Source organism: Lates calcarifer, linkage group LG15 (assembly GCF_001640805.2).
Source record: "Lates calcarifer isolate ASB-BC8 linkage group LG15, TLL_Latcal_v3, whole genome shotgun sequence".
In the NCBI taxonomy this organism is placed as follows: Eukaryota; Metazoa; Chordata; class Actinopteri; family Centropomidae; genus Lates; species Lates calcarifer.
The window spans coordinates 6911936-6927899 of record NC_066847.1 but is presented as its reverse complement, the minus strand read 5'-3'; the positions used below and the strand labels follow the sequence as shown (position 1 = coordinate 6927899).

Sequence of the window (15964 nt, the reverse complement as noted above, 5' to 3'; positions counted from 1 at the left end):
AAATAATCTGAAAACATCAGTTTGGGTTCAGAAAAGTTAAGGTGGACATTTTTCACGACTTTTTGACTTTAAAGAGATTAAACAAATTAACTGATAGCTGTTTCAGTCATTTTTCAAGCAAACATGCCAAATATTTTTTGGTTCCAGCTTCTCAAATGAAAGGATCTGCTGCTTTTTTTCTCTCTTATATGATTATAAACTGAACATCTTTGGATTTAGGATGATTAACTGATCAAAATAAGCACATTTAAAACATCACTATGGGATCTGGGAAAACAGACGTTTCATTCATTCAAATAATGACAATAATTATTAGTAGCAGCCCTAACTCTTGTTAGTACTTGTTTTTATAATGGACATTTAGTGTATTTTATGTTTAGTATTTGCACATTTAATGTCTTGTAATGTCTTATTCTTTCAATTGTACTATCAGTGTTTTTAAATTATCTTGTTGCAACATAAATTTCCTCTTACGGGACAATAAATGAAATGAAATGAAATGAACATTTTTATTACTTAAGCTGCCAATGATAATCATGTAGGAATTTTTCTTTTTGACACAAATCTAAACACACAGGTTCTTCCTCCAGGCTTTCACAGTCAAGTTTGAGCAGCAAATGATATACATTTAATTGCTACAGTTCACACTGGCTGACGGGAGTAACACCAATGGAAAACTCTGCAGTAAATGAGTCCTAAGTGTAAAAACTCTCAGTGCCTTGCTAAAAACTGAAAGAAATACAGATTCACTAATGGGTTATCACACTGGCAGAGCCTCAGGCCATGTTTCAAATTCTACTGAACCCTTACCATAGAGTCTGGTAGCTTTGAACCACCTTCATTTTCCCGTATGACTCTTCAAAAACTGAGGGAAGCCTTTGAACTCAAAGATGTCATGAGTATATCTGCCTCCTTACTGCTTTCATCTTAAATTTGTGAGTTCTCAGAACTGAAACAATTATTTGGATACCAAATGTTGTCAGTGGTGCATTAGTCTTGCCTGTTTTCCCCAGAAAATAGTATTTCCACAGAAAACAGCAATGAAAACAGTAGTTTTAATACATTTCAGTTGATAAGACTCAATTTGCATAGCAAAAGTTTGTGTTGTTGCTTAATTTGATTGGTACGATGCAGGCCTAGAAGATAAAATTAATGAGAAAGGAGATTGTTTATTGCCACAATTCATTATTTTACAAATAAAGAAAATGAGTGCTGCTTGTTTTCTGAACCGAATAAACAAACCACCAGCACTGCCTTACTGTCCTTCTATAAATCATAAATCATAAAAGCTGCACTTAATAAAATGGATAAAACAGCAAAGCTCTGACTTCCATTAGCAGGAATAGAAACCAACAGACCCCCCTAAATTCTAATTTAATAACTGGGCTTGCAGTCGCTACATGTACAGATAAGCAGAATAACCTCTTGGAGGAACAGTTCTTTAATTTATTATCACTTTCAGACACCGGGAAGTTAAAATGCAAGATGCATTTATGCTGAGCCATGAACGCAGGCTGAGGAAAGTTACATATTCCTTTTCTTTGCCTTTGAGGTAGCAGGGAGACATCAGTCACCTTGGCAGAACTGTTTGACAGCCCCATTCTCTCGCTTTAATGAAATCCCAACTCAGAAAAGAACCAATTTCAATACTCAGACAATAAACCCTCCACTTCCTTATCCTCTGCCACATTCACACGCTGCAGACTAAGCATCTCTCTGCCTCCACACACAGCTAGTAAATCCCCAAAATATCAGCTTCAATTAAAAACAATGGGAGCATAAGCTTTTGAGCGGATCATGACAATATTAACACATCAATAGATCTCTTTGGAATTTTCATGCAGCACGCAGTGACAATTGGCCTGTTGACATCTGGCTATAGAAACAGATAATCATTCAGTGAATACGTTATTGCAGATTAAGGTCAGAATGAGAGAGCTACAACAGATACAAACTGCATCTCTTAACATGCGTCTTAAGGGGGAATTATACAGTACTGAGCACACCATGCACACTACAGTGCATATCTGTCATTTTAAAATGCAGTGTGATTCAAATAGGTCTGACGCTGGGCCCACTGGCAGCCTTTCTACTGACTGGAGAAACAGCCGACCACCTCCAGCTTTGAAGGTGGTAATAAGTCCAAAAGCCTAATTAATGTTGGATTTTTTAGATCAATACTAATATTGATATTTGGTAATGATAAATCAGCCAATAGTAAGTTTGATGACATAAAGACATAACATAAAAAATCTTGATATGGAACCCCTGGATATGTTTCTGTGAGCAAACTGCATACTGAACATTATGTTTTACAGTTGGAAAATCAAGCTGTTTGTAGTTACTTATTGGCCATATTTACAGACACATTATATGTGCAATAAGCTGATATCAGCCAAATTTATTAGTCTGGGAGATTTGTGGGTCTAAATATAACTGCTGACAACATCATCCTGTGCAGTTACCTAGCTATATCCATCAATAGTAACAGAGATTAGCCACAAAAATCACACCACGAGCAAGATGTACATAGAGAAACATTTGCACCTCCCCAGCATGGCTTGAGTGATCGTGGTTCTCAATACTGGGCTTGGCACAGTGATCAGTCCTCTCCCGTAGCATCATCAGTTCAGATAATTATAATAATGATCTTGTCAAAACAGTGCAGGTCAGAGCAGAGTGTTTCTTCTCTGTCTGTCCCTTCAATAAATGCTAGATCTGTTATGAGCTAGCCAGCTAGCCATCTGGAGTCATGACAATCCAGTAAAATGCAGCGGGTCAGCACATAATATTCACGTCAAAATATTTATAAAACGGTCTTGAATTAAGACTGCAGGCTGTGTAGCCCACTATCATCAACATCACTTTTCGAGTGAATTAAAATTTTTATGCACATTTTAATTTAGTTATATTTTTCAACAGGAGAAATTCAAATCAATCTAGGGAATTAGATTTTTTTCCTCCATCTTGACAGCTTCCACAGTTATCAACAAAGCAAACCGACCTTGCAGCAGAATAAAATAAGTGGGAATAAAAAGGGAAATCTAATTTAAAGCACCGTAGAGAAAGCAATTCAAAAAACATTTTATAAATCACTTTCAAAAATAGCACTGATCTAATCACACTGCCTGAGCTTATAGAAAAGTTTTAAATCCTTCATGAGAGATTGATAGATTCAGTTTAATCTTTGTATTTCCAATAACAGCGTCTTAAACATCTGTGTCTGTAACTAAGCGGCACACATGGCCATGACTGCATATATTTTTAGCACAGCACAACAAATTGTATCATTGGTGTGATGTAAAAGCATTAAATCTCTCTGTAAAGCCTACAGGGGATTATTGATCACTTACGTCTGTGGTATCATTTTCTGACACACAAACCTTGAGGGGAAAAAGAGAGATTTACTACATCAGATGTAATTATATCTGAAAAACGCTGCGATCCACTCTACAGAAATGGCCAAGAGCTCTCAGAAATTTATCTGAGGCATTCTAATGCTCCAAGCAAAAAGGCCATGTTATTGCTGTGACAGAAAGACTTAAGTGATAAATCTACTTTAAATGAATTAGCAATTGTGTCCAGGCCTTTCTGCTCTATCATCCTACTAAACATCATGTCCAGGCATCTTCAGGTGGGGAGAGCTTCCAAGAGTGAAAAAGTAGTTCAGCTGGAGAACAATTAAATCACAAGTTTTAAAAATAAAAAGTGAAAAACAGAAGCTAAAGGCAATACTACAGTCGATCATAAATGCAGCTTTGGAGCCCCAGGATTGGTCTGTCTTTGTTACAGTGAAACTTATACCCTCAGAAACACCAGTCGTACCACCTCATGGCCCCTCAGATAACAACTATTACACAGCCGCAGATGTCGCAGAAGACTCTGGGGTGGTACTGGGGTGACAAAGGTTATGGGGGAACAAGTTTCTAACAAGTGCTGCCTGATTCTTGAGTGCAGTGACGTGCTCCGGTCATCTCTTGATATAGTTCTATTTGTAGATGGAAGGTGGGTAAACACGTGTAGTGTGCACAGGTGGCTTCATTTCAGAGGCACGACGGGCAAAAAGCTCACACACCTCAACGCAGACACAGAGGAGTGGAACAAAGTAAAGATGGAGGTAAAGTCCATAAAAGCCAGACATGAAGTGTTTGAACAGTGATTACTCGTAGTTTAAAGGGACATGATGCAAATCATGGGTGGTACCAAGACAGACACTGGAGTTAAACTTGGGTTTTGCTTCAGCTGTTACTTAAGAACATGTCGATACAAGGTATGTATGCAGAGTAAATATTCATGGCCCTTATAAGCAGGGTGGATCTCTATTACCCAATGGTCTCATAACATACTTAAAAAGGCTTAAGCAATCACACTTTCCAGTGAGGTGGGGTTGAACTAGACTCTGGAGGATAAGAGGGTTATGTTCTTCAACAGATGCCATGACAACAACTCATCTAGCACATTACAGTTCACTTCAAAATTACAATCCAAGGTGAATAAAGACCAAGTAACTGCCATCAAAAAACCATACACAAAGTTTAAGAAAAGTGTGGAAACAGTTCAGGATGTTGCCAACAGATAACAGCGTTTCCTGAAGTCCAGACAACTAAAAGCTTCAAGGAGAAAAGAATAAAACAGACCACAAATGCAACTTTAACTCTATTACAACAGAAAGGGGCATTTTTTGTGTGTGAGAGAGAAAGATGCAATTCCATTATGATTTTTCTTTTCTTCAGACATGGTGGGATGGCTTCGCAATCATATGCAACTTCTCTTTCTTCTGTTGCAGGCATTTCAACACTCAACACCAAAGGGGACAAATTCTAAGTGAAAACCTTACAAATTCTGGTCTAAAAATAATGTTGGGCCTCTAAGTGCAACAACTACTTCTTCAGTTTTTAAATCTATATATTCCCATGCACACAACTTACATATAGATTGAGCCTTGATTATACACAACACTTTTTACACTACAAGAAATACTAACATTAAAATGGCAAATACACAAGCTAATGTGTTGAAGTGCATCTGTAAGAGATTTCTGCCTTTCTCGACTGTGAGGTTTTCAACTTAATCATAATAAAACTCTACTCTTGAGAATTTAATGTATTTAAATTCAGAGAACAGATTCATTCAATTTAAATATTTCATTTAGTTTCGGGTTTGCACCACCATAATCTTATGAAGCCATCAAAAATGTGCTTAATCATAAGCTTGGAAACCTCCCGCTGTGTTACTTACACCTACTCATTCCCCCAGGGGGCTGCAGTCATGGAGTTGTCTCACTGTGACACCTCTGTTGTTTACGCGGCTCAACGGCAAAGAAGCACTCTGCATCTAATAAATAGAAACGCTTGAACCAGATTTAAGTAAATAATTTATGGCGCTATAATGTGGCAGAAAAGATGCATAAATATTGAATATGAAAAGTCTCTCTGTGCATAAAGTGGCTCTATCCCCTCTTAAGCAACCCATAGCAGAGGAAGGACCTTGGATTAAAGCTTGTCGTACAAGGCGAATGTTCCTGCATAAAAAGACATGGCTTTAGTACACTTAATGTGATTTAAATTATTACACATATTTCCATAGAAGAATCACGTCTGAAAATCAGCCCCGCCTTTATGTTAATCTAGTGCTGAGAGAGTTTCTGGTTGCTGGTCCCCCGAGTTCTTCCAGCGCCACAGACCGAGAACATGGTGTTAAAGTAGTTCTGTGTCTCAGAAAAGCTTTCTGTGTCCGAGTTTAAATCCATTTTACCCCCTAAAACGTGTCCTGGGAGCAAGAGAAAATGAGTTAGAGTCTGTGCAATGCCGTGCTTTTCTGAGCATGGCCATTACAGGAGATCCGCAGAGACGGAGTGAGAAACTCAAACGAACCGAGAGGTCCGTCTTGGCTGTTTTGTGTGAGATTATTACTTAACCCCTTGATCCCTTCTATTTTTTATTGTTTTCTGTTCTTTTACTTGTTTTCCCCTGCCTTGCCTGTGTTTACTTTTGGTTTTATCTTTTGTTCTCTTCCTGATTTTTATTGTCCATGGCTATTTTTCCATCTCCTCTCCCATTTTCTGCCATCTTCTCATCTCATCTCATCTCCACTCTCCTGCTTCTATTTTAGTTTATCTGATGAGCTAGTGAAGTGGCACACTGTACAGAAAATGGAAAGTACATTTTCATTTGGTAGGTAATTTCTGTCTGTATAAAGATGCCAACAGAGACCCATAACATGCCATCTGTCATCTGCATGTATGACTTAAGGATGGGCAGTGGTTCTGACTCGGGAAGACAAAAGCTAAACATGGACATATAACCACATATGGCATTTCAGTGATTTAAGCCTTGAGAGTAGAGCTGGCTCAATGACACACTCTTCAGCTACAACTAGGTTCTTTAGTCAACAGATACTGTTGAGTCTGATATTTGCCAAGTGCATGCAACCATATCCATTGTGCTGGGATTCAAATTCTTTCTCACTCCTGCGTCGGTGTCTCTGTAAAATGCTGATAAGTCCCAGAAAGACTCATATTACACCCCTCTTTCTCTCTCCCCTTTTGTGATCACACCCTGGGGCTTTTAGTTATTACTACAGTGTGTGTGTTTGTATGTGAGAATGCCTCTGTGTGTGTGTCTGAGGAGAGAGGCAGACACAGAGAGAAAACAAAGAGAAGGATAGAAAGTACAAGTCTGATTGGAAATGTGAGAAAAAGCACTAAAGCAAATGGAAGAGAGGAGGAGGGAGCGTTTGTTATTAATCTGCTCGGCGGTGGTTCGAGGCAGGTGTCTGCGTCTCCTCTCGTATTATTTACTCGGCAGGCTGAGTGAGGCGGTGAAACCTGCAGGTAGCTGAATCCAAAGCAACACAGTTTATCAGAGATTGTAAATAAGCGCTTGATAGATATGTACTCTGCCATGTCCCTTGTCTCATGCTGTGAACGTATGTGACAGAAATGATAAACTGCAATCTGCATTAGCTGCTGACTATGAGCAGCAGAGGGGAAGATATGAACATTAATTAACGCCTGAAAGCCAGGTTCCTAAAATGTGTTTGGAACTCACGATAGCTGGATGGTGCCAGCAAACATGTAGATATACAAACACCATCACACACGTTCAATTTCATCTCTCAGCTGAATTCACAAAATTCCCTCCCCTGTGATTTAACTTCCTGCAGTAATGCTGCGTCATGTTGATCAATCGCCATCAGGGTCGAATACAACCCAACCAAACACACTGTTCCAGACAGATGGTTTTCAATGACCAGACATTGATTAGAGGCGAAAGTCTAGGCCTGATCCAGACCTGGTCAATATGTGGTTTCAGCCTGAAGGCCACAATAGCACAGTGTTCTTTTCAACATAGCTGAAAACCCCTAAGCCTCTACCTCCTCTCCTTTACAGCTGTATAACTTATGCTCCTTGACCACTGTTCTCCTTTGTCAGAAATGTCTGCATGATACTTGTATAGTCACAAAAACAACTTGGAGCTGACCAGCCGGGCTGGACAAACACAATGAGGAGCCCAGGGGGCAAAAATGAACTGCAGGCCCCAACTGACCCCCTTCTCCTCTCGGGTTTTTTATTCATTTTGTTTGTACCTACAACCTTCAAGTACCCAACAGGTACAGGTACAGGTACAATGAACACAACAGACTAGACATGGTAGCATCAGTAGACTTTTCCTGGAGCCTCAAGAGACCAACCAATTCTCTTGCTGGGATTGGGGTTATACATTATTAGCATATATACTATCAGATGAAAGAATGTAAATGTATGTATGAAATGCTCCTAACCCTCTAGGAACTAACATTCCTTAATGCCAGTTGTTACTAGCCTTCAGTCATCCATATTACCAAACAGATTTACAGTTCATCAATTGGATAATGGATGGATGGATAGCTGATACCTAACAGTAGTAGTCTCCAAATTGTTTTAATGTCCTGCTCAAGGGTACCCTGTCCACAGCAAGGGAGTGCATCTTGAACTGTTTCCCTATCAAGATTTTTCCAGCCAGTTACGGTGATTCATATTGACAAAGTGTAGGCCCATTTTAACCTCTGGCTGCAGCTGCTCCATTTATCGTCCCTTCCCTTCACTCAATTGGGAGCATCGAGACTCCCATCAGGCCCTCTTTGGCAGAGGGGGCAGATGACGTTAGCATTGATTTCACACTGTGAAAAACATACTGACAAAGGCCTGAGACAAGCCCATCCTAGTTCCCTTGTCCTGGTACAAAGTCATCCCTCACTCATTGGCCCCCAAAGAGTCCATGAGGAGGAAAACTGAGCAGCACAATTATTCAGGTTTCTGACTAACCTTAGATTTTTTTCTCATAAGCAAAGGGATCGCCTCCTCTCTGGAACAAAAGATAGGAAAGAAAGAAGATAGAGAGAGATAGGCAGAGGGAGAGCAAGGGATGAACTCAAAAGAAGGCATGAATATCAAGGGAAACTAGAGGAGAGTGCAGAGGATAGAGAGTAATATAGAGAAGACAAAAGAGGAAATAGGAGAGGCAGAGGAGAGAGAGATAAAGAGAGAGAGAGAGAGAGAAACAGAAAACCTCTGGGGTCCCAGTTGCTTTGAACACAAATGCTTTACGAATCCAAACTTCAGTCTGAGAGGAGTGTTTATCACTGTTAGCTTCTAGCATTAAGATGTGGTAAAATATGATACCCCAAACGCAAGAAACAAAGGAAAAGTTTTTTCCACCAGAGTGGCTGTTGAAAACAGAATGAACTTGGTTTCATCATCTGCCCCTTTTTACTTCCATGGTGGAGAGAACTGAAAGAAAGTCCCATAATGGATAAAATGGATGATGGACTGGAATTAGTGTTATTCTTAATAAGGAAAAAAAGGACAGAAAAGTGGCATGACTGTGTGAAATGTTTAAAACAGTCTGTGGAATCACTGGCAGTGCTACGAAAGACCACATGAGTAAAACTGAAAAACTTTGAGAGTAAAGCTGAAATAGAAATGTGTGATGGTGTATGGAAATGGAAAAAACATGCTGAGAAAACACATTTGTTTCAAAATGAACCATTTTAGCTCAATTAGTATGCAGTATGGCTCAGTTGTAGAGCTGTTCACACATACGCATGCATACACAAACTCATCCTTGATCACACTATCACATGAGTGCCCAATTCCATTTTACGACCACACTGCTAATTTCCCTAATGCGTGAGCAGGCGCTTGAGTAAGCTGGCAGAAATCAAATCCAATCGAATTACAAACACCTGGATGGAGAGAGAAGTTGAAAATGTACAGAAAAAAAATGTAGAAAAACTTCCCAAGTGCCACCACCGCTGGTGAAGCTGCCCCGTAAACAATCCCAGGTGCGAAATCAATAAACAAGGTATAAAAACGAGCTGAGCAGACTGATAAAGGCTGTGCTGTAAATTCTCTGGAAAATAAAAAGATGGCCCTCTAAGATGACAGCATTTGATTTAGCAGCAATTTAATGGCAGATGATAAAGAAGTTGGAAAGAGTTATGCAGCCAAACAGTATGTGTGGGGGACGTTCGCTTCGCACCAACAGGGAGGGAGAGTGTCTCACCTGTCCGCTTCCTAGGCATTTCCTAGGTAATTTAGGGAAGGGAGGAGAGAAAATTGTAGGGGAGGCAAGATTAAATTGTGCCTCCGGGACCTCAGTCTGTTAAAGAGTAGAGAAAGTCAGTGAAAGGCATATTTAATAGACTAAAGGCATATTTAATAGGCTGCAGTGTATAGGCACAGAGTTGGCACTGCAAGGAAAAATATTATAGAAGAGCTGGACTTTCAAAATAATTTTAGCATTTCTTGCTATCACTGGACGATTACATCTTTAAAAACAACACATATTTACTTTACATATTCAGTTAATATGCATGGTATATACAGTAGTTTATGTATTAGAAGGAGCAGCATTTGAACAGACCAGCATCATAACATGGACTCGTGGGACTTGGGGCTAAGTGTGTTGGTATGGCCAAGGTAACAGCATTTCAATACCCATAAATACACAAATACACACACCTCTACTTTCATCCTGAGGCTGATTAACAAACACTCCAGGCAGAGACCAGCTGTCCCCACAGTCCCATAAAAGCAGCAAAATAAATACCTGCATCCACAGCACCATTCATCTTTAATGCTTAAGGTGGTCACTGCTCAGACCTCCCACACTCATCCACCCAAACCTGGCGTCACCACCGTGACTTACAGCCCAATGACTGATGAGTGTGTACATGCACGGGTGTGTATTTCTAAGTATATGTGCACTCTTTATGGCTGGTAAGGAGACTGCTGGCAAAGGGTGTCTTAAGGCATGAGAGGACCCCTATCACAGTGGGGTCACCTAAGCCACTTTACATGGCCTGGAGGGGGAACATAAACTGACAAGCAGTGGAAAAAGCCTGAGTGACTTTACTGGTTGTTAAAGGGAGGAAAACATTCCCCCATGAAGGACAAAAGCTAAAGACAAATCTAGACTGGTGGAAAGTAGCTCTAACCGAAACTGTTACTTTACTGTTTGTATGCATCATGTTATGCAATTGTATACTATATATATACAGGGTGGTTAACAACTGTAACTTGGTTTCAAGATTTTTACTAGTATAAAGCATTCATTCAGACTGTACGCAGCCAGTGGTTATCAGTATCGATAGCAGGTGTATGAATGGATGGAATAAAAATTTATTGTAATGTTTTTGACATTTGAAAGTTTTGTAGCAGAGCTGCCAATTAGTCTAAAAAAGAGCGGGATAAAGAGAGAGAGGACTAACGAGAGAGAAGCAGAAAAACAATCAGAAAACACTCAGCAGATCATCACTACTTTGGTGGCAAAGTCTAGTTTCTCTGATGTGTCTTAAGCTGCCTTTTCACGGCTGCATATCACCTTCCCCAAAATCCATTCCAACTTCACAGTGGGGAGACTGAATTTACAAAGAACACGATATATATTTGTTGTTGTCACGTTGCTTATAAGTTGCGCCTCAAACAAAGACATTGGTTTTTAATCCCTTTATTGGTCTAATTTGTTCAATCATGGTTCTTCAGATGCAGAGAGAACACAAACAGGAATACAGAATTTAGGTGTTCCTTAATTTGTAGTTCCCTTATTATCAAATTTTAGTCCCTGGTGTCTCATACATTTCATATTAATTCTATAGGAGATGTGCTTTTCCCTGATCCCCGGGAACACGCACTGTATCCCCTTTGGCCCTAGATGACCCAGCCTGGTGAAGCAAAGGGAGGGAACATCAGAGAACATCACGCCTGTCTGAGCAATAAGCCCACACACGCCTGCTGCTGCCCTTTACTCATCTAGCAGGACACGGAGGCTCTGACTGACATGGATAATATTTATCAAATAAGCATTGAGTATGATCTGTCATCTAACATATGCTCAGTGCATGTCAATGTGTGGAAATATCTGTCAATTATTCAATCAAGAGCAAAGAGAAAACAATGTTTCTTCCCCGGTGTTCCTCGGCTTTGATCCCTGTAGTTTTTGCATCCAGATACTTTCTTTGCACAGTAGAGTGAAAAGGCTGCGGATCCTATTGATTCTGCTCCTCCATCCATCTCTAAGTAAAATGCATTAGCTCCATCTATCATTCCACTCAGGCCCCATTGTGACCGTGCTCTATGAATAAATGTGCAGTAATGTAATGTAAATGTAAATGTGATGGCTGTAGGTTTAGTATCAGCCCAGCAACACAATCAGATCGTCCTCTGATTGTCAGAGTGACTCCAACCTAATTCAAAGTCAAGGAGGAGCAAGAGGGTTTCACTCTACTGACAAAGACCGGACTCCTTGAAATCAAGGGACTCATCGTCAAGAGAGGATGAGGTGAGAGGTTAGGTTGGGTCACTAACACGGATGTAAAACAGGAGGAATTCACCTTTTAGGAGTGACATTTTAGTTTGGATATGAATTTTTACAGTTACGCTTCAGCAGCGTCTTCTCAAAATGAGATATGCGAGAGAGAAATCTTTTTTTCTTTGTATCTTTTACTGTTTTGAATATAACTTCGTATTTTGTGATTTGTAAAATCCATCGCCCTGTTTTAACACATATATTTTTTGTATGTTTAGGTCACTGTTCAATATATAGCAGGATTTGTTTTCAAAGTAACTCTGGAGCGTTTTGAGACACAAGTCTACATTTTAATGATTGTTTTTGAAAACACAATATAATCATGATTACTGAACAATGGTGCCCAAGGACATTATCTGGTGGTGGGATGTTTTGCTTCAGTGTTTGAAGGCAGAACTGGGTTTTGCAGAAAGTTTTGCATCTTGAGGAAATAAAAACAGCACTTTACAGCACTTTTACATATATAAAGTGATACAGTATTCATCCATCCATCCATTCATTTTATATCTTGGTCAGGTCAAAGTGGCAGTATATCAGGCAAGGTATTCCAGATGTCCTTCTCCCCAGCAACACTTTCCACGTCTTTGGGGATCCCGATGGGTTCCTCGGCCAGATAATGATTTGGGTCTACCCTTGGCCTTCCTACCAGTTGGATGTGCCCGGAAATGGCAGCTGTCCAGGTACCATCCTGATCACATACCAGAAGGAGCAGCAGCTCTACTCCTTGCTCCCTCTGGATGTCTGAGTTCTTTACCCTATCTATAAGACTGAGCACAGCCACCTTAAAGAGGAAATCCATTTCAGCCATTTGTATTTGCATTCTCATTCTTTCAACAACTACCCAAACCTCACAATTGTAGGTGAGGGCTGGAACGTTGATCAACTGGTAAATCAAAAGCTCTGCCTTCCAGCTCAGTTTGGTCCAGTACAATGCTCCCATTACTGCTGACGCTGCACTAATCTGATTCTCAATCTCATGCTCCATACTGAAAGCATATGCATAATTACTGAAGCATGTCACCCCTCCACTAATGGTCTCTGACTGTAAGAGTCGAAACAATTATGTTTATTATACTGTATACTAGTGATACTTTTTTATTCTCTGATATTTTTTAAATACAGACCAATGTGCATCCTCTAGTGTCCTGGAATTGCTTTTCAATATTGTGATGGAGATTTGACTGAAGGTTTGGTGTAGTGACGTGCTGGTTGGCTTCATTCAAATCTCTGAATTTGCCCACACTCTGTTGAGGCAGGTCACTGATGTCCCCTGCTGCATACTCTTACACTCCAGCAGAGAAATCAGTGGAAGGCAAGACAAGACACAGAGCAGAATGGGTGTTATAATAACCCCCCTCCCCCAACACACACATACACACACACACACATTATATTTATCTGGAAATTACATATGCAGGGAGGTTCTGACAATGTCAAAATGTCCAGATATATTAAGTCAGGAGAAATGAGCCACTTGTGTTGTCTTTTTAACCATACTGAGCTCTGAGACAACCTGTGACACTTTCTCCTCTAGCCGCTGAATACTGATCACAAGAGGAGGGGAGAGAAAAAGATAGAAAGAGACAGAGAGAGAGGAAGGGAGAGAGAGCAGTACATTGTATACAGGATGGGGAGAGAGAGTGAGTGAGCAACAGGGTACAGTATGCAAGCAGGGGATGGCCTCTGTTTAGCTGCCCACTCCTACATATGCAGCAGTCACACGAAAGCATGGGCACACACTGAATTAAATGCACTGTACATTAATAGAAAACAGAAGTAAGAATAACAACAATACCACTGTAGATGATTAGACAAAGTGAAGCCATGTTGACTCAAAAAAAAAACCTCCAACACCAAAATGCTGTGGAAGAATCACTGAATTAAATGCAAATCCAGACTTCGACTCCAACCACACACTAGCTGGCTCGCACTTGAGTGACTTCTACCACAATTCTTTATGTATGAGAGTGCAAGGTACAGTATCTCCTTTATTCAGGACTCGGGAGGCTCTGTGCTGCTGATACTGCTCCTTCAAGAACTGCCTATTGTAAAAAGCTAACAAACAAACAACTACACAGAGCCTGACTTGTATAGAGGGTGCTCCGTGCATCCTTATTATCAGAGAAGTGGTGACAAAGAAAAGTTTGGGCGATTAAAAAAAAAGATTCATTAACCCCTCTGTTCTTAGCTGTGAAGGTGCTCTTGAGCAAGAGACATCACTGTTATGTGCATAAGCTTAAATAATTCCCTGGCTGCAGTGACATTTTCTTCCAGACATATATTTGCATTGGCACACTATGGTATGATAAGTCAGGTTACATATTATCACAAAACTAATCTTTTTAAACACCTTGGAGCATTAGAGTGTAAACAGAGCATCAAGGTAAGAGTTCATATGAGGTAAGATCAGCATATATCTCTATGTGTGAAATAAAATATACAGTATTGTATGCATTTAGCTGACTCATCCATTTCATCCAGAGCAGCTTACAGCTAATGTGACAGGAGTGCTAAACAGCAAGCAATAACAAGAACAAGTTGCAGTTAATGAGGACACTCTGCATGTGCTAGAGTGCATTATTACTGCTGCATGATAAAGCCACAGCAATTATTGACCATGCTGTTTTGAATCGACCAAACATGAATTGTAAATTTCCCCACTGTGGGACTAATAAAGGATTATCTTATCTTATCTTATGAATCGTTAACATAAACTTGAAATGGATCAGAATTTAATTTAAACTCAGGAAAGTTGCAGCTCCACTGCAGCGGATACGCTCCACTGGTCTTGGTCACCATCACTGTCAGAGGGCAGTGAGATGGGGATTTATGACCTGTAGGAACATGGCTATTCCACCTCAGTAATTACACCTCAGGAGGGACAGGGAGAGATGATGGTCAGTCATTCAATCACCACATTGATTCTTCCACAGCAAACCTCATTGTGTACGCCACAGCCTTCCCTGCCATCATCTGTCATCATGACACACACACACCCCCCACAACCACATCTCTATGGTTTTCATTTTTTGTGACATACGTGACGTAATGTATGTGTACAGGTGCACATACACACACACGCACCCACACAGCCCACCCAGCAGGCCAATCCCATTACCAACTTGAGCTCATTGGTTCTTAACCCCTGCAACCCCTTGGTGTAGACTTCTCTCTGCAGCATCATTTCCAGCTCCATCACTCAGGGCTACATGATAACAGGAACACAAACCAAGGACGACAACAGCATCAAATCTTGCTCTTCATTACAGAAACACAAAAACACCTCCTTACTCCTGCCAACTGCTGTTTAGTAGAGAGGTTTGTAGGTTAACTTCCTGTGCACAGGAAATATTTCCTGCTAGAGGAAACATCCATTGATCAATTTATTGAATTAGGGTCTTTATGCCTTCTAAAGCTACATATACTTTTGTGTAAATTTCAGAAAACAAAGTAATTATATGCATGTCACACATGGAGCTTATTGGTAATGCCTGCACATCGATTCTAAACCACAAATCTACTGAAGGAGATAACATGTCACTCCCAGTTGGCTGTTTGTCGGGTCAAAATTACACATTCCAAAAATCCAATATCAGTCACTATAAGAACTATTTGTTTTGGCATGATCGTTGCAAATAACATGATGGGTTATTACCACCATAAGGCATGATAATGGCTCCTTTTAACTCGTGCTGTATCCTGTGCGGTAATGATATTCGACAGTTGCTATTTTATAAATGGAGAATGTCACATAAAAAAGTAAAAAAGTGCATCTTACACAAGAAAAATCTGAGGAAAACACTTAGAGGATAGCTTAAACTATGAGTCAATTGACTGAGTACTTGATTCATAGAGAAATTAATCATCAACTACTGTGTTTTAATAACAGACTAATTAAATGAGTCAATTTCCAAGCAGAAACATTTTCTGGTTTAGCTTTGAAAATGTGGGGATTTGTTGCTGTTCTCTGGTTCTCTAGGGTACTAATGAATTTATTTTCCTTCTGACATCTTATAGACTAAATAATTTCTCAAGAAAATTATTTACTGATATAATAATAATCAGTAGTTAAAATAGAATCCTTAACAATCATTGGGATATTCAGTTTCAGCAGA

At 40.0% G+C, this 15964-nt stretch overlaps 1 protein-coding gene across 3 annotated transcripts in view; it reads right to left on the bottom strand.

Annotated features, from left to right (window-relative positions):
- LOC108899472 (mannosyl-oligosaccharide 1,2-alpha-mannosidase IA) overlaps positions 1 to 15964 on the bottom strand; it is a 174138-nt gene that overhangs the window by 107517 nt on the left and 50657 nt on the right. The window lies entirely within an intron of this gene.